This window comes from Photinus pyralis, unplaced genomic scaffold, assembly GCF_008802855.1.
Source record: "Photinus pyralis isolate 1611_PpyrPB1 unplaced genomic scaffold, Ppyr1.3 Ppyr1.4_LG4, whole genome shotgun sequence".
NCBI classification, from domain to species: Eukaryota; Metazoa; Arthropoda; class Insecta; order Coleoptera; family Lampyridae; genus Photinus; species Photinus pyralis.
The window spans coordinates 1,635,071-1,656,580 of NW_022170511.1; the positions used below are offsets into that span (position 1 = coordinate 1,635,071).

At 35.2% G+C, this 21,510-nt stretch overlaps 1 protein-coding gene across 2 annotated transcripts in view; it reads left to right on the forward strand.

Annotated features, from left to right (window-relative positions):
• Positions 1-21,510, forward strand: part of LOC116169594 (POU domain protein 2-like) — a 95,622-nt gene that overhangs the window by 37,931 nt on the left and 36,181 nt on the right. The gene's annotated exons all lie outside the window — the stretch shown is intronic.

The window sequence follows — 21,510 nt, forward strand, 5'->3', positions numbered from 1 at the left end:
GCAATCGCAGGAACAATTTAGACATATATATAACATGACATGGTAGAGATGTGTTGCAAAATCACACTGTGCACATTTTAAATCATTGGAAGACTTATGTCTTAAGAGATGTCGTTTCAGAATGTGTTTGTTGCACAATTACAACGTGTACACTTTAAATTTTTGGGAAGTATGGCGTATTTTTAAGCGACAAGCGTTTATTGGTCTAATGGCCATTATTACACACCTGATTTACAGTTAATCGAATCGCGGATAACCTTATTTTGATAGTTTTTAATTTGAGGATTGATAAGATTGAAATCATTTGATTGGACGGTTGTTCTGTTGTTTACTTTCTTTATATTTTTTCTATTCGGGTTCTACTATTCAGGTCGGGATCGGGTCGGAGACGAATTCAACAAATCAAAAATCATTAAAATCGGTCCAACCGTTCTTGAGCTATCTTATAAGTGGTGTAACATACACGGCTTTGTTTTATGTATAAAGAAGTGGTGACAATTGTTTCAGAAGGTACCCACTAAATCCAATGAAGAAAAAAAAGGTAAAAGTGAAGTTATTTGCATAGTTAAAACAAAAAATAATAGAAATCTGACCAATGCCAAACAGTTTTACTACTCGCATGCATGCCAATGAAATTTTAATTACATAATATTAATTACCTTCGGTTTTTTTAGTCACGCTTACAGCGGTCTAAAGCGAATCGCCGAAGAACCTATACCTGTAATTCGAATATATGGGATAATGCCTTAATTAAATTCAAATTAGTAGATTATAATGGAGAAGTTCACTGAATCCTTAATCGTAACTCATAGATAGACTCATTCATTGTCTTTAAAAAATCACGCTCGCTGAATATGCAAATCCATCGCGATATTTTGCATACACGAATTGTTAGAAACAAATGAATATTATGAATAAAATATGTAGAAATAGGTTCGACGTACCATAATAAACTTTTATTATTAATTAATGTGTTCCACTTGAATCGTACGTTTTTTTATTAATAAAACAAAACGCGATAAAACATATGTAAGCTAATATTTATATAGTATCTGAAGATGATTTTATTACGAGGTCGGCACCGCGCTCCCAGTAGGGGGCGCCCTAATCATTCCTTTCCGAAGCAGCCTCGTATTTCATCCAGGTACCTACGCCTCGCAAAGTACAAAATCTTTATTAGTTAAAACTAAAAATTTCAAAATATCCGCGCATTAAGCGAATAATTACGTAGCGAACTGGGTAAATAAATAAGAATTTCGTTCGATTTTATGGCCGACTGACACGAAGTACGCATGAATTAATTTGGGAACGTAATTAACTTGTAGGCTGAGATTTTTGATTTTTACGTTGAAACGGCGTGAATTATTTATTTGCAACTGTTTTAACGCGTATGACCGTTGCGTGTCCACCGACGTTGTTCATTAACATTAATTATTTAGCACGAAACGGTTAAATCATGCAAGTGTCAATATTATTAATTTTTTACGGCTTGTGTGCGGTATACGTATATAGATTATCGTTTTTTGCTGTGTATTCATGAAATTATAATAATTTCCTGGCCTTTCCTTTTCATATTTTCAGTAGATCGAAAGAAGTGTTTATTTATTACGTGAGAGATCCTACTCGTTTCCTACGGGAGACAATGCTCTTGGATGGAAATGCAAAATTTCTGTTTTTTCCAAAAAAATCGAGATTGTGCACATCAATTTGTTTAGTCAAAGAAACAAAAATCATTTTTTTATTTGAGAAACAAAGCGTCAATCGGTAGAGTAGAAGGGACCTTTTTAAAAAATCCATTTCATTAGAAAAAGCATCATAACTCAAAAAGAAAGGTTCAGTATCAAAGAAAAATATTGATAGTGGTATAGCTTAACTATACACATGTGGTAAGTTACCTGGTCTTGTCTTTTCGAGATCGTCACTTTTACTATCATCTATTGGAAATGACCTAAACCCCGAAATCGCCTGAAAAAGTCTGCAATAACTTAAAACAGTTTGTTTGAATGTTATATCATAAATATTAATTCATTGGCTGTTAATGAACTCCCAATTCGTAAATTGACCTTTTGTATAATTAATTACAATCCGCGTACAGCCTCAAATGTATAACACAAAGGCAGTGCATTATTGCCTCGATCGTTATTAATATTCCGAACGAAGAGCTTTAAAGAAAACAATGTGGGAAATTAGATTCCGATCTCTTCTCTCTCTATTAAAAATAATTAATTTAATATGGAATTATGATAGCTTTACATCTTTTTTTTGCGTGCTCGATTAAGAGAGTCAAAAGCTCCGCTATAATTTATACTTGGTGAAATAACAAAAATTCCCATAAGTCCAATAAAGAAAGATTCTAGAACTGTTTTAAATCGACTTAAGATCAATTACCGTTGCCTCCTAATGCATACGTCGGTATTCACAAAGAGATCGGTATGGGTCACTGATTAATCATATCGCATGTTACGGTGTAGTATTGACCCGAGATCTACCTATAGGTAAAAAAAAACGTTGTTGCTAGCATGCAATTAGCATATGAATTAGAGAATGGAAAAATCGCTGATGCGACGGCGTTATCAAGATTTTTCTTGCACGACTCTTGTAGTTGATAGTTTAAGGTTGCCAATTAGCAATTGGAAATGTAATTAGTCACAAGCTAATCAAAGCATCGAATTGGTACAATGAGACTTTGGGGTAATTAATCATTTTGGATATGCACAAATTCCGTAAGGAGTGTTATATTTTATAAAAAATTCCTTATGGTAATCCATAGGAACAAATCAAGGGGGCGGGGGTGATCGCTTGGAGTGCCAGCAAAGAGCATTGACGATAATGCGTTGGGGACTCTTTGAACAAAATATTTGTAAACTTGCAAGAAATTGAAACGAAGACGAAGAAAGTTTCATTTTCCTCTAGCAAAATATGCTAAACACCTCCACACATGCATATAGGATGTTCCTAAATGAAGTAGCAAAACTATTAGCAGATCTAAAGCTAAAAATAATTAAACTGAACACACCTTAGTAGTTTCACCTCGAATTTCACCCTTAAGCAAACATACCTACATGTTTATTAAGGACCTACTTCAAAATAATGTAATCTAAATCTGTTCAAATCGACCTATATAAGAATATCCATCCCTTACAGTTTTGAAAGTAAACTTTTTTATATCTGCACATGTCCAACATTTCTGTTAGAAATAACGCCGGTGTTTTCCTGAATCATTTTAAGAGCAGAGAATGTTGAGTATAAGCGGATAGTTTTATTTTCGAGAATTAAATTAGTACCTATACTAATGTATTTATAATTTTTATATTCTACTGTAGGTATAAAAAAATTAGGCCCAAAATAGTCTAAGCTGGCACTTTTTTGTGGGCTTTTCGCCCATTGAGATAATTTTAAATTGTTTACCATTGGTGGTCATAAATCGAAGAAATGCTTCACAAAAAGAAAAGGAATATTCTTTTTGACTCAAACTACGTTGTACGTTTTGGAATATTAAGGTTCTAAAGAATGACTCCCATTTTAGACAATTAAAAAATGAGGGGAAAGGGGGATCTATTGTAAAAATGTCTAACAAATCGCTCTACAAATAAACTGTTTCGAACCATTATAGACAACGAGCGACAAACACAGGCGGACGGGCAGAAAGTCCAAAGGACCAAAATTTAATCAGTTAGTCCCTTGATTAACCTACTTAATACTGAAAACAGAATTCGGAACCGTTCGCGGGTTATTATGTACCGTGTGTCCTATTTTGGTTGAAACGGGAGTGTATCTCAGCTGTTTTTAAAGATATACCATCTTCACGTCAATTTTTTGCATTCTTTTTCTTGATTACATTGATTTATCACAACCTATATTTTTTTATATGATTCTACGGTCATTCGTTTTCATTGATTGGTCTTAGTTACTATGGACACAAGAAACAAAACAAAATCTCCATATATCCATCGCCTACTATTTAAAAACAGTAAAAAAATAAAAATTTTATTTTTGGTTCATGGCTAAAATTAAAAAAAACTATATGTAATCAGGAAGAACAATGGAAAAGAATTGACGTTAAGTTGTACAGCGAGTTGCATTTAGAAAATACAAACTTGTGCTGATCTGGAAAATCAGTTTTCCTCGAACGGAAACGCGGGGGCCAATTTGACTCTCAGCCCTCCGGTTTTTAAGGTCCAATTTCTACTACTACATTAACTAGTTGTGCTCGATGCATATGGGATGGGATTGTGCCGTTGACAGTTTCGAAAATGGTCTTACGGTACTCGGTAGCTTCTGCACTCAAATCTCGGGGGCCGCCTTGACTCTTAGCCCTAACATTTACTACAGATATAGATAAATTGGCCTCCGCGTTTCAATTCAAGGAAAACTGATTTTCAGATCAGCACAAATTAAAATGGAATCAAGTCTTGAAGTCTAAAAGCTCTGAAAGTATGTTTATAAGCTTCACAGGAATTTTGAGAGGCGCATTGATCTTCAAGAGTACTTGCGAACCTTTTTTCGATTAAGTGGGTTTAGTTTAGAGGGTAGGTGGTTGAATCAGTTTTCGAGAAATTTGCGAAAAAAAACCTATTATTGAAAAGAGACATTTTTATGAATAGTAGGTTCACCTTGACAAGAGCCAAAAGGGCATCTTCCCACGGGTTCTTTAACACCCCCCCCCCCCCGTCCCACCTTGAGGTTTGATAGTCACATTATTATAAAGAAATGCGCTTACATACGCTACCCATAATAACTCTTGCGTCATTATAGTTCTTTAGAAATCTTAAAATGCATGGGGGGGGGGGGGGTTAAAAGTTACTTTTTTGTATCATGTTTCTATGTACTCTTAGGTATGCGCTAAAATGCGCCGTAAGAAGATATCTTTACGCCATGATAGTTTAAGAACCTCATCATATTATTTTTTTTAAACAAAAGCGCAACCCTGTTTTTTTAATCTCTTTTTTTTTATTATTATTTAAAATCAAAAGACTTTCTGAAGGGGGGAATAAGTTAATTTTTATTTTTTTTTACAATACATACCGTTTTTATGTAGGAATTTTTTTTCTACAATCCAAAAAATTAAACCTATTATGCATATCAAAATTACAATATTAAATTAGTACATTTATTGATTTATTTATATATACAGAAAAGAAGGAAATTTAAATTTCATAGTTATTTTGAGACTCCACCATTTTATTTTCAACATGCTTCATAAACATCCACAGTGTATTTGTATGTCGTGCCAAATCCAACTTAGGGGGGCGATAAAAGAAAAAAATTATTAGAACAATGTAATGAAATTAAATACCAAATAACTTTTATTTGGAAGATTGTTCGATAAAATGAATATTTAGAAAAATATATACGATAGTCTACACTCTTCGGACACCCTGTATACAATAAAGGGTTCTTATAAACGATAATGGCGCAGAGTTATTATCGGTAGCGAATCTGAGCACATAACGAGCACATTGCTTTATATTAATATGACTACCAAATCTCTAAGTGCGAGTGCCAAGTTAACAGGACCTGTAGGAAGATGTCCTTCTGGTCCTTTTCAGGGTGAACTTACTCAAACTTTCTCAAAAACTAAAGCAACAACCTACCCTCTAAACGCACTAATCGGAAGAAGGTTCTCGAGCACCAATGGCGCTTCTAAAAAGCTTGTACCGTCACTTTCGAGCTTTTAAATCTCAAGAAATTTTTCTGGTACCTATTTTATGAGTCCCCAACTGTTTTTCTCTTCAGAGAACTATAGAACCCTTTAAAGTTCTTCTAAAGAGCTTCTAATAATCTTTTGTTTGTATATTGAAGAGCCTTCAAAACCCTTTACGAAATTTGAGGGAGCTTTTAGGCCCTTGAGAGTGTTTAACGGTCACAAACAGTTTGTGTCTAAAGGCTAAAGGTTGTACAGTGCCACCATGCTCAGAAAAGCTCCGGAAAATATGCGAACTAATTTTGAAATAATTCAGGCTGACCAATAGAAAGTCTGCAAAACGACGCGATACATTCCGCGCCATAATTATTAATTATTCCGTTTTGACAGTTGACGCTTCACGTTGTTTTAGTTTACACATTTCCTCTTGTATATTTGCTTTATTTTACGTTTTCCGTCTCCAGTTTTATACAATCTAGTCTTTTTCAAGACGCATATAGCTTGGATCTACGATCTGATAAGGTATGTAATTCCCTTAAAGTGTTTTTAAATTTTGCATTAGAATGTACGGTCTAAATTTCTAACGCCCTCGGACACGCCCTGTCAGGGACTTTCTGAGCGTGGTGCCACTGTACACTGCCTTTTTTTGGCTTGAAAAAAAAATTGTCTCAGATCGACCGGGAAAAAACATTTTCTTATAGAATGTGGCCTGTAGCATCCATAATTTCAAACAATTCCAAGATTGGGCTCCTAGTTCAAAAGTTACAGCCTTTTGAATTTTCTTTCGAAATTGGTTTTTAGTCCATAACTTTTGATTGAGAAGTCTAATCGAAAAAGCACGAATTGATATTGGATTCTACGCCCGAAAATAAATAAGAAAAAGTGTTTTCTCGAGAAATTTTGGTGTAGTCGATTTTTGGTAAAAAAGGAAGGTTGTACACTGCCTTTTTTTGAGGCTCCAAAAAAAAATTGTCTCAGATCGACCGGAAAAAAACATTTTCTTATAGAATATGGCCTGTAGATTCCATAATTTCAAACAGTTCCAAGATTGGGCTACTAGATCAAAAGTTACAGCCCTTTGAATTTTCTTTCGAAATTGGTTTTTAGTCCATAACTTTTAATTGAGACGTCTAATCGATAAAGTACGAATCGTTTTGGATTCTACGCACCAAAATTAATAAGAAAAAGTGTTTTTTGATATAGTAAAATAAAAAAAGTCCGCTCGCACAACAACTCAAAACCGCTTTGACATATAGATACCTACCTATAAAGTTCAAATTTAGTATACAGATAGACCATGATTTACGTAAGAAACAATTAGATTTTGGGATTCGGGGATTAACCCCTTAAAGCAGGGGACATAAAACGCATGCAGATTTATGCGAGTTTATTATCAAATTACCTATATACCTACTAAAATAAACTGGTACAAATATAGAAAACGAGCTCTTGGGTTACTGAAGATTTAATCTTCCTTGGGTGATGATAAACATTTACATAACAATGAAAACAGAATTGGAAAATTCGAAACCGTTCGCGAGTTATCATGTACACAGACGTACGGACGGAGTTTTATTTAAATTTTATGAAATACTCAATTGAAAAGCGTTTCCATTTAATTCGGTTCTAAATAATGTCATTTCACGGTGAGAAAACTCACTTATAGTGAGTATCGAGATTTATGATTATATTATTTGTTCAAGTATTTTTTGCTGTTGCAGCCCCAAAATTGAGAAACAGAAGAGGGTAGTTTAGTGTTAGGTAACCATCAAATTATAACAATGACATACAAAGAATTTCCTTGTCACCTTAATAAAATGTATGCCAATATATGGTGCCAATTTGTTAGCCAAAAGAAAGATAGCAAAACTAGCGCAATTTGCAGAGACTTAAATTTACTTTAGGGGTGTAAATGTAACTCAAATCAAATCACTGAAATAGATTGTGTGTGACTTCGTTGTTGGTCTGGGTTGTTATACACCTAATTTTAATGGAAATAAGCCATACACAGCCTTTCAAATCATAATGAAATTATGAACACTTTAATTATTTTCATTCATTGGGATAAAGCGTCACAATGAAAAAATTTGCATTGCGATTTTATAAAATCTACCCTGAAGGGGTTGGTTTACCAACGTAGAGCACAAAAGAATCTTTGAAAAGAATAGAATCTATATAAAAACCTGCCGTGTAGCGCACAAAAGCGTGTTTTAAAATATGTTTCACTTTCAAACCGTTTTTTTTTTACTAGCTTTTCATGACAAATGTTAAAAGCGTGCAGAACTCGTGTTGTAAAGTAGCAACCGATATATATTTTTTATATTTGCTTTTGTTACTTATGTATACTTTATACCTTTATATATAAGGGAACCCTTTTCAAACTCTCGCGTGTGTTCAAATATCAACGGTATTATAAGGCTTTTGTTACATTGAAATCTTAGCGGTTATTGGAGGCTGCGGAGCCAATGGTAAACGGTTTTGCATAATCCTTCCGATAAACGATTCAAATTAGAACCAAATCTCCTCCTAACATCAATTTGATCTCTGCGACGTATCAATTTTCGCATTCAAAACCCCACCACTCGCTCAGATTTTGTTTTCAAATTCGGGTCGGAATTTATGAATAAATTCCGTTCTTAACTGTCATGTGCAGAAAATGCAATCGCTTATCGGAGGGTGATTTTAATTCCAAAACACAAAACAGATTAGATTCTTTTTTAGGCGAAAATATCAAAATTCCCACGTTTACTCGCTTAAAATTCGTCCTTATTCTTTTCACACACATAAAAAAGCCGAATAGGTATAAAAAGCAGCCACCCCATTTTCTTAAACACAAAACTGACAAGTTAAGGTAAAATCGCAATAGAGTATGAATAAAAGGAGCACTTTACCCTTAAAAAATCTAAAATATTAGGGGGAAGGTTACTAAAAAATGGATATTCTGACCCAAATCCGTCTTTATAAAAAACGGCTTTTTAGAAATCCAACGGAATTTCTCAAGGGTTTCGATAAAAGCAGAAAAAAAAGTTCAAATAACACCATTAAACCCTAAAAAATTTTACAGCGAGTCTGTCATCTTTTGTGTTCTCGGCTGGTTAATGTATTAAAAAAGAATTTTTGCCTAAAAAGAAAATACATCCTCGCAACGGTTTTTGCACCCCTCGTCGATCACTTTGATATATTTAATCAAGTTAGGACGCCTTTGACTTGGTGCTGCGTCGAGTTTCCGTTAAAAATGAAAAACCGTTTAACGTCTTTTATGTGAAATGATACAAGGTGATGCTAAAAACATTACATAACCCGCTAAAGTAGAAGTGACGGTTAAGCCTTTTGAGTTGCGTCTTTGTGTATTCTTTGCCACAGTCAATGGGGACGTGTTTCTTAATTTCAATTGTACCAGTAACGCAAAGAGCGTTTACTCGAAAAGTAAGTGGATGAAAGTTTAAAAATAAACTAGCTACTGCTCGTGTAAATTGCCGCAAAATTGAGCGTACATCAACGTGCAGTGCTCACAATCTTCATCATCCCTTATTGATATCAAATATCAACCGCGCAAACTTCAACAACGAATAAAATACGAGGTCGGAGAGGTGGCTGTATTTTCATTTACATCTCCTCTATATCCAAATACGCAATCATTGAACAGCCATTCTTTAATATACTTTTTTAGGGATGGGGTGATGTTATCGTGACCGTACAGAGGTTGAAATGATTGGCCCGTTAGAGGGTTGTCGGGTCGCAGCAGCGGCGGCAGAAATTTTATTTATTCCATCTTCAAATTGAAATTACCGAAAAGTGTTTAAATTGCCTGCCATTGTAATTTCTAGCGTGAGTCGTTCGCCCGGAATCCTCGAATCGAAGAGATAGAAGAGAAGAGAAGAGGTAAATAGAATTGGTCCCATTAAAAAGGTCAAAACATCGTCTTGTATTGAAATAGAATTTATTTGGCTGCAAATATATGTTGGGGTAAAATTCAATTACCAACTTCTATGAGTATTGGGGGTCGGCAGTTAAATCGTAGGCGGGTTTCTCGCTCTATCCACAGCGGCACTTCAGGCTTGCCAACAAGACAATTCAATTACTAGCTCTATTTCTGCGGATAGGTAGTTACGAGGTTGGCAACTATGCTTTCCTCAGTTATAATGGACTAGGCAAGGTTTAAATCAAGGTGCAATCGTCGTAATACTTTTCTTCGACCTCGGAAAAGGTTAATGTGGTCGCAGACTATTAGTGCCCACTTTTATTTCTTTGCTCATTTATATATCTTTCGATGATATTGCTCGGCTCCCGATTGTTTCTCTCACGTCACGTAAAAACTGAGACAATCGATCCCGATTACAAAATGCGCGATAACGCCCCCAATTAGACAAGGCGAGTTTATCGACAAAAAAAGAATGAAAGAAAAATCGAGTCGATCATGTACTTGTCATAAACTACCGTAGGTAATCGAAAACTAGTTGCGCTGGTCAGGATTTTGAACAAAGGAACGCACTCTTTCCGTTTTGTATTTTTTTTAAGGAAGCACAAATCCTTCGCTCTCCTACACATAAATACCGTTTTAAGTTCTATTAACATGTCAATCATAATTCCCTCTACCTGTTGATGATATATTAAATTCCGGCGGTTCTTCGACCAAATTTTCTTAAAAATACGCGATTTATCGGCAGGTAATTTTTCAAATTTATACTGACAGCTTCTTCTTGTAGAAGCACTTAGACTAACGATTATTTTATCGCGAGACATTTTGTTAATAAAACTTAAAGTCTGATAAGATTTATACTCAATTTTCACTTAAGTTTTTGTTAAGCAACCAATTACTTTCTAATTTGAATTTTTCCCAAACCATTGTGAGTAGTCAAAAAGGTGCAATTGGGTACTTATACTTTTATTGCCGTAAAAGTTGAGATTTTTTGGAACTTTTAGGAACCAATTCCGATATACACTGTGTTCAAGATAAATATGTCTATCATGGGGATCTCGAAAACCATAGCAGATACGAAGATGGTCAATGGTCATCCTTTAAAGGAAACCAGAAAATTCCGATTATTTCCGAAGATATGTCTGAAAACCCGAAATTTACCGATTTTGTTTTTATATTTTTTTTTGTATTTTTATTTTTTATTTATATGACCCGTAAAAAAGTGCATACTGTATTGAGTAGCATTTTTTATTACGAATACAACCATGCACGGCACCAAAAAGCAAAAGTTGGAAACTGTTGGTTTCAACAGGATGTTGCACACACGCACAATGCCCGAAATATTATTATTATTATTAGAATCGTGTGAGAATTCCTATCAGAGAAACTTTCTATTTTCCAGGAAATTTGTAGGTATAAAAACCGTCCCATGACTTAACGCAAATTAGTGCTCAGTGGTAAATAAACTCGTTAAAAGTTAAAAGGCAATACAAGTGACACCGAAGAAGAATTTTGAAAATTTTCGTTCTGTGGCCATGATTACAACTTGAAACTCTAAAAACAGGGCGTAAAGGTGCGGGCGTTTTTTAAAATTGCTGTAAGGCAAGACTAGGGTCCGCGGGTACGTCACACCCGTCACTCCCAGAGAGAGTGCCCTTGCGGGAACTATCGAAACAAGCAGTTAAGACAGGTGGGCGGCTCCATAAACTAGAAGAAAATAGGTGTAGAGTGCCATTCAGACGGGATGAGATGTTTAAAGGTGATGGTACCTTCAATAATTAATTCCTCCTCTGATTTTTTTGTGGAACTCAAGTAAAATCTACATAAAATGACCAGGAATCGCCTTACAAATCTTCTACGAAATATTTTCATTGAGATTTCTTTGGTATTTTGGGGACTATACAAGAAATCTTTATACCATGTGATCCAAAATAACTGAGGAAAATACCTTTACGGTGGTCGTTTAATGAGCATGACTATTCCCCGGTCAAAGTTAGAATGAATATTTGAAATCATGCACCGGAGAGTGAATCTGTGCTTCATAAATTAATTTTCTTCAATTAATTAACTGTGATTATTGTTTAGTGATACTTTAAATTGATCAGCCAGTGCTTTTATATAAATGACATTTGATATATTACCAACATTAAAAATGCTCAGTTTTGCGGGAAATTCAAACTGTCCTCAGATATTTTGGATCACCAGGTACATATATAAAATAAAGTCGTGTATGTTACACCACTCTCAAGTCAAGAACGGCTCAGCCGACCATGATTTTTGATTTGTTGGATTCGTCTCCAGCCCGAATAGTAGAATAACTATTAAAATAGCGAAAAAAAACACGAAAAAAGTATAAAGAAAATTATTATAAAAGTAAATAAGAAAACGTTCTGAAATTAAATCTCTTAAAGCACAAGTGTTCAAAGATTTAAAATGTGCACAGTGTGATTATATAACGAACTACTGTACCCGGCGCGTAAGAAGATCACGCACCCCCACTATTCGCATTCTATTAATTGCACGCACCTATTAGTGCTCCACGAAGTCTTCTGCGCATAGCCGGTTATGTGCCGGTACCAGAAAGTCAAGTACTTAGGCATACGTGCTCTTATGCCTGTCTAAATCATTCATCAGATTAGGATGAAACTTAGGGCAACCGTTGGGCGTAGGCCCGCGAGTTAGTAAAACACTTTTCGAAATTCCCAAGGGAACGGGAACAGGACAAAATATGATTTTATGTTTTGCAGTCGAAAAGAGACGAGATTTAGAACGTAGGTTCTTTTAAGGTGTTTTAAGGTATATTCCGAAGGAGCTTCGCGAAGCTCCTACAGGAATGAGGTTCATCAGGACTGTTAGTTAAGATATATTTCATTGTTTGAATCTTTTTGTACGGAATGTCATTTTTTTCGCTTTTATAGTCTTTATCGTCTCTTTCAAATTTACTTGCAAATACTTTGGTTTTCTTTTATACTTTTGATCGTCATAAAAGGTTATGAAGCCATGTGAACAGAACGCGTTTACAATTTACTGTGTGCGATAAATCAATTTGTTGGCACCTAACCAAACGTTTATTATTAATGTTTGTAGTTGCCTCATGGAAAAGCGTAATTACTCTTTTCAGGGCTAGTTATATCGTTTACAAGTTACAACACTCATTCTGAAAGGTTTCTCATAGAAAATAAAATAGTCGGACCCGGGGAGTTTTTTGCCCGCATAGGACCCGATAATAGGGGCCACTTTAATTCATAGTGCGCCATAAGTCCCGGAACGGTCCAATATCTCGATTTTCAAGGAACCGATTTTTTCAGGAAAATGCATTTTTTTTCAAAATAAAACGCCCTGTATATTTTTTATTTTTGATTACACAATAAAACAGCATTCAGAAATACTAGCAACAATGTATACAAAAATAAAAAAATATATACAGGCTGTTCCATTGGAAAAAAATCCGTCCAAAATAGAATTGTCAGGACCAATGAGTTCTTTAAATTTTACCCTACAGCTTTACTTTAATTTGAAAAAAATCGGTTTATAGACAATCGAGACACTCGACCGCTCCGGAATTTATTATGACCCACGCTGTATATAGTATCATTTTTTAACATTTTTTGCATTTAGAAACGCACAAACCATCCACTTTATTACGAAATAGAAAGTACACTTGCAGCAAATAATTAATTTGTGACACTTTCTGGCATTTTTTGTTTTTTATTATCACATCAGCCTGCTTAGGTGTATCAACATGTAATTAATTAATGGGTAGGTATTCCTGTGAAAAATATTGAATAACCTAAAAACTTACATCAGGCCTTAAGCACAGGGCACCCCTTATAAAAATTGAAAACAATCAAATAGCGAAATAAAATAGTGGTAGTGCCATTTGAAAAAGAAGAGTTATGGGACTATGAAGTTTGGAAGTTTTACCATTTCCTTGTGAACGCCCTGTACCACTAAATCCAACTTTCTCGTTATCAAAGTGTTGCTCGTTACTCGAATTAAAATGATTGATCAAAAGTATATCTTAATTACAAAAATTATGGCGAACTCTTCGGGAAAAAATTAATAAGTTGGCCACGTTGACAAAAAAACAAAAAATGAATACGTTTCCAAGTAGAGGTTAACAAATGACATTGAAACAAGTAAAAATATACACGGTGTTCTATTTAAAAAATCAGATATTTATTGACACCGTAAAAATCTGACATCCTGTACATTCAAAAATAATTTCTGCCCAACCATCTCTAGTTGACATTTGCACAAAAGATTTTTTTATATTTTTTACCAGGTATGGGCTAGGAAAGACGGACGCGCACTGTGTATAACCGAATACTATAATATTGAATCGAACATTTTTAGTGGCTCTTTACAAACTGCGAATTGTGGTAAAATGACTCTTCCGTATCGATCGGTTGCCCAGCCCGGGTATAGTACTTAAAATTCGTTTTTTAAGATATACAGCGTGTCCACAGATTGAGTGCATGTAAGATGTATATGACAATTTTTTTTAAGAGTCTGATATTATTGTTCTGAAGATCGTTTCTGTTTAGTCTCAAACTGATAGTGAATAAATGAGCCGATTCAATTAATATACACGGTGTTTTTTTGCCGAATTCTAAAAATTAGTAAAGAGTATACCTGTCTTTACTCTTTATTTTAGCAGATATAACAAAAATGTATTGGAAAAAGTTGTTTAGAATTAAAAGTTATGGTATGGCTTTCAATTTACATGCAAATCAGCCTGCTTTGATTTTCTTTACCAACACGAGTTGAAAAGTAATGGATGCTGGTGAAAAAAATCAAAGTAGGCTGGCTTGTATAAAATTGAAAGTCTACCATAACCTTTAATTCCAAACAACATTTTGTAATACATTTTTGTTATATCTGCTAAAATAAAGACAGTTTACCCTTGACCAATTTTTAGAATTCGGCAATAAACACCGTGTATATTAATTGATTTGGTTCATTTTTTCAATATCTTAGTTTGAGACTAATCAGGAGCGATCCTCAGAACGTGAAGACTCAACTCGAAGAAATTTGTCGTATACACCTTATTAAAATCCGTGGGCGCACTATAAATATATCCAAAAATGACAAACAACTTTGCGAATTACTACATACAGGGTGCCCATTATGTATAGAATATAGTATATATCTCGGTAAATATCGAATTTATACAACATTTTTCTATATGAAAGTTGTTTCAGATTTTGTTTCCCATAATAAGGCACCATTCAGTTGTTTTTACTTCAGAAAACAAATGAGTAACGAAAAACATTTGAATTTTTTTTAATGGCAGTGCATCTTTTCATTAGGAGCATTTGATAGAGATTTGTTTTCTCTTTTCGATATTGTAGCATGTTAGTACCCTAATACAAGCAAATTTTTGAAAAAAGACTCATCAATAACATTAATCTAGATATCCTACATCATAATAAAACAAATGAATGTGTACCTCTGTTACCATTTTATTGCTAATTTCATTTTGTCTTCAAGGTTTAATAAGAAACGTACACGTTCACTTGGATATCTAGATTAATGTTATTGATGATGATTACAAAAAGTTTTTTGAAAAATTTTCTTGTATTAGGGTGTAACATCATCGAAAAGAGAGAAAAATCTCCATCAAATGAGACAAATGAAAAGGTGCACTACGATTTAAAAAAATTCAATTGTTTTTCGTTACTCATTTGTTTTCTGAAATAAGAACAACTGAATGCTGTCTTGTTATGGGAAATAAAATGTTAAACAACTTAACAGCTAAGCTAAGCTTCATTTTTAACCCCCCTCTAGCTAGTATGATGGCCTAGGGTCTTGACAGTTCACGGATCGGCATTGCTGGTGTCCAAGCGAATATTTGTCCACAGTATATGAAAGGGATCAGGATTGTTGCACGGAATTTTAGACAGGTTAGCATAATCGAGTGAATCGAAATTGACTGACTTTATGGCGAATACTGCCCTTAACGAGTTAAGGTAATATTGGAAACATAATCAGAGGACTTCTGCAGATAGATGAGACTGTGAATTGCTTTTCTCGATCATATAGAAGAACGCTACATATGCACATATGGGGTTGATTCATTGTACCTATATCATGTGCAGACTGAAAATTCGAAAAAAACCGAACAGAAATTCAAGACATGTGCACACAGCCGACATGATTTATCCATTCAAGCGTAATCAGTCGCAAAAAAGTAAACAGACGCGTTCCTTCTTTCGTATTCACATTATTTCCCGAATTCGTCTTGTCTCGTCTTGTCCGGCACGGAGAGTGATGTCCGTTCGTTTCTGGATCGGCCATGAAAGCGTCTGGAGAAAGCAGGCCGCAATTTACTTAGGCCTCTCTCGAATCGAATTGCGAATCTTCAAAAGAATTTCCACCCCTGCGGTCCGACTAAAATATCCCTATTTTATTTTTATCTAACTTAGTTTTATTTCAGCTTAAATCACGTTTTGCTGTAGTAAAACCGAAGGCTACTTAGAGAGGAAAATCGATATTTATAACGAGACGCGAGGAGAAAAAGGTGACATTACAATGTTTTTTTTTCTCGTTCTCCCGGAGCCGAATTAAGTTTCGGATTAAAGTCCGTAATGCGACAACGCGTCATTGTGACAATAATATATTATTTCGGGAGGTTTCTGAAGATTGTATAAAAAAGTCTTAAGATTTGTTCCGGAGCGCATAGGTTGTTTGTTTGGTAGGTACAGCTGATGATGTGCAAGGAAACGCACGCCGGGGAGAGAGTTTTCGCTATTAACATTAAGGGTTGCCACCCCAGGTATGATTGTGTATACAGGCGTGTGTGAACAATAACAGCACACGCTTTCAAAGGAGTAAAAATGGTAAATGATAACGGCATGTGGCAATCCGTTTGTGGGTTTTGCCAACCCTCTCGCTCTTCGCGCTAAACCTTTTCGTGTTTATAATTACAGAAAAAAAAGAAGCGGAAGAGCGAGCGTACGAGAGCTCATATGTCAAAGACGGGAAACGCTGAAAGCTTAGCAGGTTGCTATTGGCTACCCTTTTAAGGGTTGAAATTTTATATCGGGTCATACCTGAAGGGTTCTTATAAAAATGTACATATAAAACGCGTTAGGTCGCGCACGCGTACGCTCTTTTTACATAATATCGATAGAGATATGGGCGGGCTACGCTTGCGCTATGTAAACTACCCCTTTACATCTGCATATGGTAAAAAATTGAAATGGCGGACTTTCAACTAAAGACAACAATTCGGATTGCTGCAAGACGCTGCCATCACAACCCCTCATTCTATATAGCGACACGCGCGCTTTATCGAGGGGATGCGAAAGAAAATAAGGATCAAGGTTAATGTCCTTAATTAGTTCAACTATCCTCGAAACAATTTGTTCATATTCCACTTATAACTTACAGTCAAATACCTGTTCGCCATTAAAAGGGCGCAAACTCACTTTGATTTACGCTTTACCCGAAATGAAATGTCCCTACCATCAATTACTTGTTTTCTAATGCCGAATGTCAGAAATGTTTGCATTCGAGCCGCCAGATAAAACTTGTCAGGAAATTGATGACGCGTGCGGCCCAATTTGATTTATACCAACAAAAAGTTTCACATTCTCATAAGTTGGCACCGATATTTAAAGTAACTTCATCAGATTTTGGTAAATTTCTCCTACTCGCTTTCTGGGTGAACGTTCTGATTTATTATATACATTTATAAAGGGTGAACACTTTGTCTGGATGTAACAACAATTTCAATTTGTGGCCAGTGGCGTACTTATGCATGCTCAACGGGGGCATATTTTTATTAATAGCATCTGGCACTAGTTTTATTTTTTTTTTTATATTGCAGTGTACTCTTTAATAATATGTAACGAAAACTAGATGGTTATTAAAAAAAAGTACGCCCCCCTTCACCATGCAAAAGTACGCCACTGGCCACAAATTTAAAGTACGTAGATTGTAGAACACTTTTTATAATTTTGGATATGATAAAAGTCGTGTTTTGAAGATATCTCCCTTGTTCCAGACAAAATGTTCACCCTGTATAAATATTTTATTATTTTGTATTTAGAACAAAGTAAATATCTCTGGAGTTTACCTAAAAAGATGAAGAATGAAGTTTAGTAGGTACATTAGTACAATTAAGCACTATTTCGACTTTCCTAGACCATTCAGAAAGCTATGAGAGCCTAGTATACTTGAAAAAAGACTTCAAAGGCTCTAGGAAGGGCCTAAAAGCGCCAGGAGGTGACCTATACTCTAGTGATCACTGAAAGTTCAGAAGTTCTGAAAAGAGTGTACAAACCGGCGTCGTGTAAACGAGACATTAAGAAAATTCGCATCTTGGCAAATTCGCTGCCGTAATAATCGCCCCAAAAATTTCGCCCGCATAATTTCCACCCCAAAAGAAATTCACTGCCACCGGAAGTTACTTAAAAAAAACTCAATTGCTCAATTCAGCTCCGTCTCCGAAAATTTGCGCCAAAGAAAAGTAAAAAGGTAAAAAGAAACCTTCTTTGCAAAAATACCCGCGCTCATTGGTCCCAAAAATTCGCCCCCCCCCCCCGCCGGAAACAGTGAGAAGAATCTGATTATCGAGATAAACGAGTAACTGATTACAAACGAATACAAAAAGTCAGTTCCGCTGACGCACTCAGGAAAAATGTAAGTTGAGAAAAGCTCGACCTCAAGGATTGAGATTGAAAGAACTCTTGGAGTAACTGCAATTAGAATAAGGCCTTTCCTGCACATTTAATTAAAAATTAATATTATTTAATTCGCTCAAAAAATGTCCACACAGGATTTTTACCCCCAAAGAAAATTCTCCACCACCGAAATGCGCGCTCTAACTAACTCCACCTCCGCTACAAAGAGAAGTAAGTAAGAAAATTCTTCCGCTCACTTCGTCTTCGCAACCGCTTCCAAAAATTCGTTCCCTCCAGGTTTAAAAACTAACTCTAACCACGGGAAAACATTTTTTAAAGGTAAATTACAATGAATGTGGTGGTTCCAGGAGAGAATGCACCAAAGCCAATTCTCTCATAGAATTACGAGAAATTTAATATTGGGATGGGGGCGAATCTTCTGGGACCGAATATATCAAGAGCAAATCTTCTGGATGCGAATTATAGAGGCGAATTTAATGAGAACAAATAATGTGAAATTTTTGTTTGTGCTCTGCTTCTATTAAAGAAACTAAAGGTCCTGCCACACAGAGGGCGGTCTGCGATATTTGTATTCTATGTAACCTGTTAAAAGCGGACCGCCACGTGGTCAGAACGCTCCCTGTTTGGCAGGTATGTACAATGCATTTACAGAGAATACTGATATCGCAGACCGAGCGCTGTGTGGCAGGGCCTTTAGTAGTAATCTAATATAGGAGGACCTATTTTTGTCGTGAGAGCGAAAAGACTCCAAAAGATTCATTTTATGACATTCTGACCTAATTAACATTTGCTTCATAGGGGAAAATACCGGAACTAAAATCCGATAGAATGAAGCGCTTTCAGATAAGAAGCGAGTGTGCAAGGAGATAAGATTCAATTCTTAAGGTTGGTTCTTACGGAGCATGAGGGACACATTTTCTGCTATACCTACCTTTACATTTATAAAAAAAGCGTGGCCGAAGTTTGGTTTGCGTTTCGATTTTTGGACTACATTAGGAAAAATTGAATGGGAGAAAGAGATTCTTGGCCGAACCTTCAAGACGAACCTATGCAAGTCGGCATTTCAGATCGCGTAACATTTATTAGTTTCAAAACGAATCCGTATAATCGAGGTATACGGAAGATTTAACAGTCGCGTAATCGTACGTGATATTTTTATTGCGAAAGATGAAGTTAATTGCCAAACTACAAGGGAAAACTCTGCCACGAATTCGACGAAATCATTACCGGTATACTTAAAAATTCATTCCGAGCAAAAACTAATATAAAGTGTTTAAATAAATGTTTACCACGAAAGCGTTGTGGTCAAAAGTACACAACGTTTCATTACGTTTATACTTGGAGTGGTTAGTTAATAACTAATTTGTGCGCCTCTCTTGCTTATACGGGATGATAATAAGATTCTGAATTAAACGGCAACTAGTAAAAAGTTTAAAGACGATTAATTAGAGCGTTTGCTGGCTGTTAAAACCCTAAGTGCAAGGGGAAAATTGAAATTTCCATACTACGGAACATTGGTAAATTATTCCAGTGAGTAAACAAAATTTCAAACTACTAAATTTCGAGTAACCTCGTCAACCATCTTTTAAAATTCACTTTCAACAAGTAGTCAAATTTACCAGGCGATACAAAAGGTACAATTCTCTTGAACAAGGCGTTCTATTATTCAATTTTCCGAATTGTTGGTACCTTTATATTATTAGAAAACCTCGACGCACCGATAAATGTAAGTTATTTGAAATTTTTGTGTTGTATAGAAACAGGAGTCGATCGTTTTGGCGATTTTGGGTAGCAAAGTCATTTTAATATTCCTGAAGAGGTCGACCCACGGAAGATTATTCAGTGAACAGATGTGTGTATTATTTATGAATGATAAGCGAACCCAACAAGAAATTTTGGTGATTCTTTCTCATTAATTGTCTATTTTAAGTTAATTTATACCATTCTTTTCTGTGGGTTAAATTCTATTTAGCATCTAGAGGTGTGTAAATCTTTAGAATAGGAAAATGTACTAGGTCCCATCTCCCCAAAGGTCTCAAAATGTATAATCTTTAATTTTTTTGCAAACAATACTTACCACAAGATGGTCCATCCTGAAAAATGGGACGAAATTACGATATCAACAAAATTGGCCATCTATGATTTTTGATTATAATATACTTTATGGAGGTGTGTTTCCCAAACGAAAAATTTTTGATCCTTTATACTATTTTTTTGATCGTTTATACTTTTTTATTACTACCGAGAAAAATTTACTTTCTCTCTGTCTCCTGATTTTTTACATACTTGTGTAGGTATGTTACACTCTGTACACATTGTAAAAATGGCGCAGATAATGGCAAGTATCTTTCAGATGATGATACAAGCACAAAATTTGGTATGAATGTCCTATAAGGGGTACTGTTTAATATAAAAACGCTGGCCACATAAAACAAGTTAATATGGACGCCGTTTTCCAAGATGGCGGCACATGCTATTAGTGGTAAGTATCTTTCAAATGATAATACTAGTATGAAATTTGGTATGAACGCTTCCACAAGGATATTGTTTTATATGAAAACGCTGGCCACTTAAAAACTTCAAAATGGCCGCCGTTGTTACTTATCACTAATAATTGTTAATATTTGCATGATCTGTGTCGCCATCTTGGAAAACAACGGCCATTTTGAATTAAGTGGCCACCGTTTTCATATTAAACAATACCCCTATTGGAGCGCTTATACTAAATTTCATGGTAGTATCATCATCTGAACGATTCAAGCATTTTATGGCATTTATCTGCCCCACTATGGTATAAAGCTAAATTTCTGTTCCATTTAAATTCCTGACTAGTCATTCAATACTGTAAACTAACCCTTGTAAATGTAACTGTTTTCTTTATTTCTCATTCGTTCTCTTATACAAATATGTAAAAATGGGAGAGCAAATAAATAAAGAGCCCAAAATCTTTCGTTTAGTACCTTCCAAAGAAATGATGAAAATTTTGCCAAATGGTCTGTGTTTTCGACACTAAAGAATGATACCCGAGAAAACCTAGACATCCTTTGTGATGTGGTTGTTAAAAACCCCAAATTTTGAGACTTTTGAAAACGTAACTCACAAACGACATATGTATTTGGGACCATTACTTTATGTGGATAAATGTTTGCTCTCCCACCCGATTTTTTTAAACATATTTACCTGTACTGTATAGGGAAATTCAGAATCGCAAACCAATCTCTAAGCAGATCACAAAGGAATCAGTATAACAAATGAAACGAGAATGTGTATGTAATTTTGGAATAATGAATGTACAA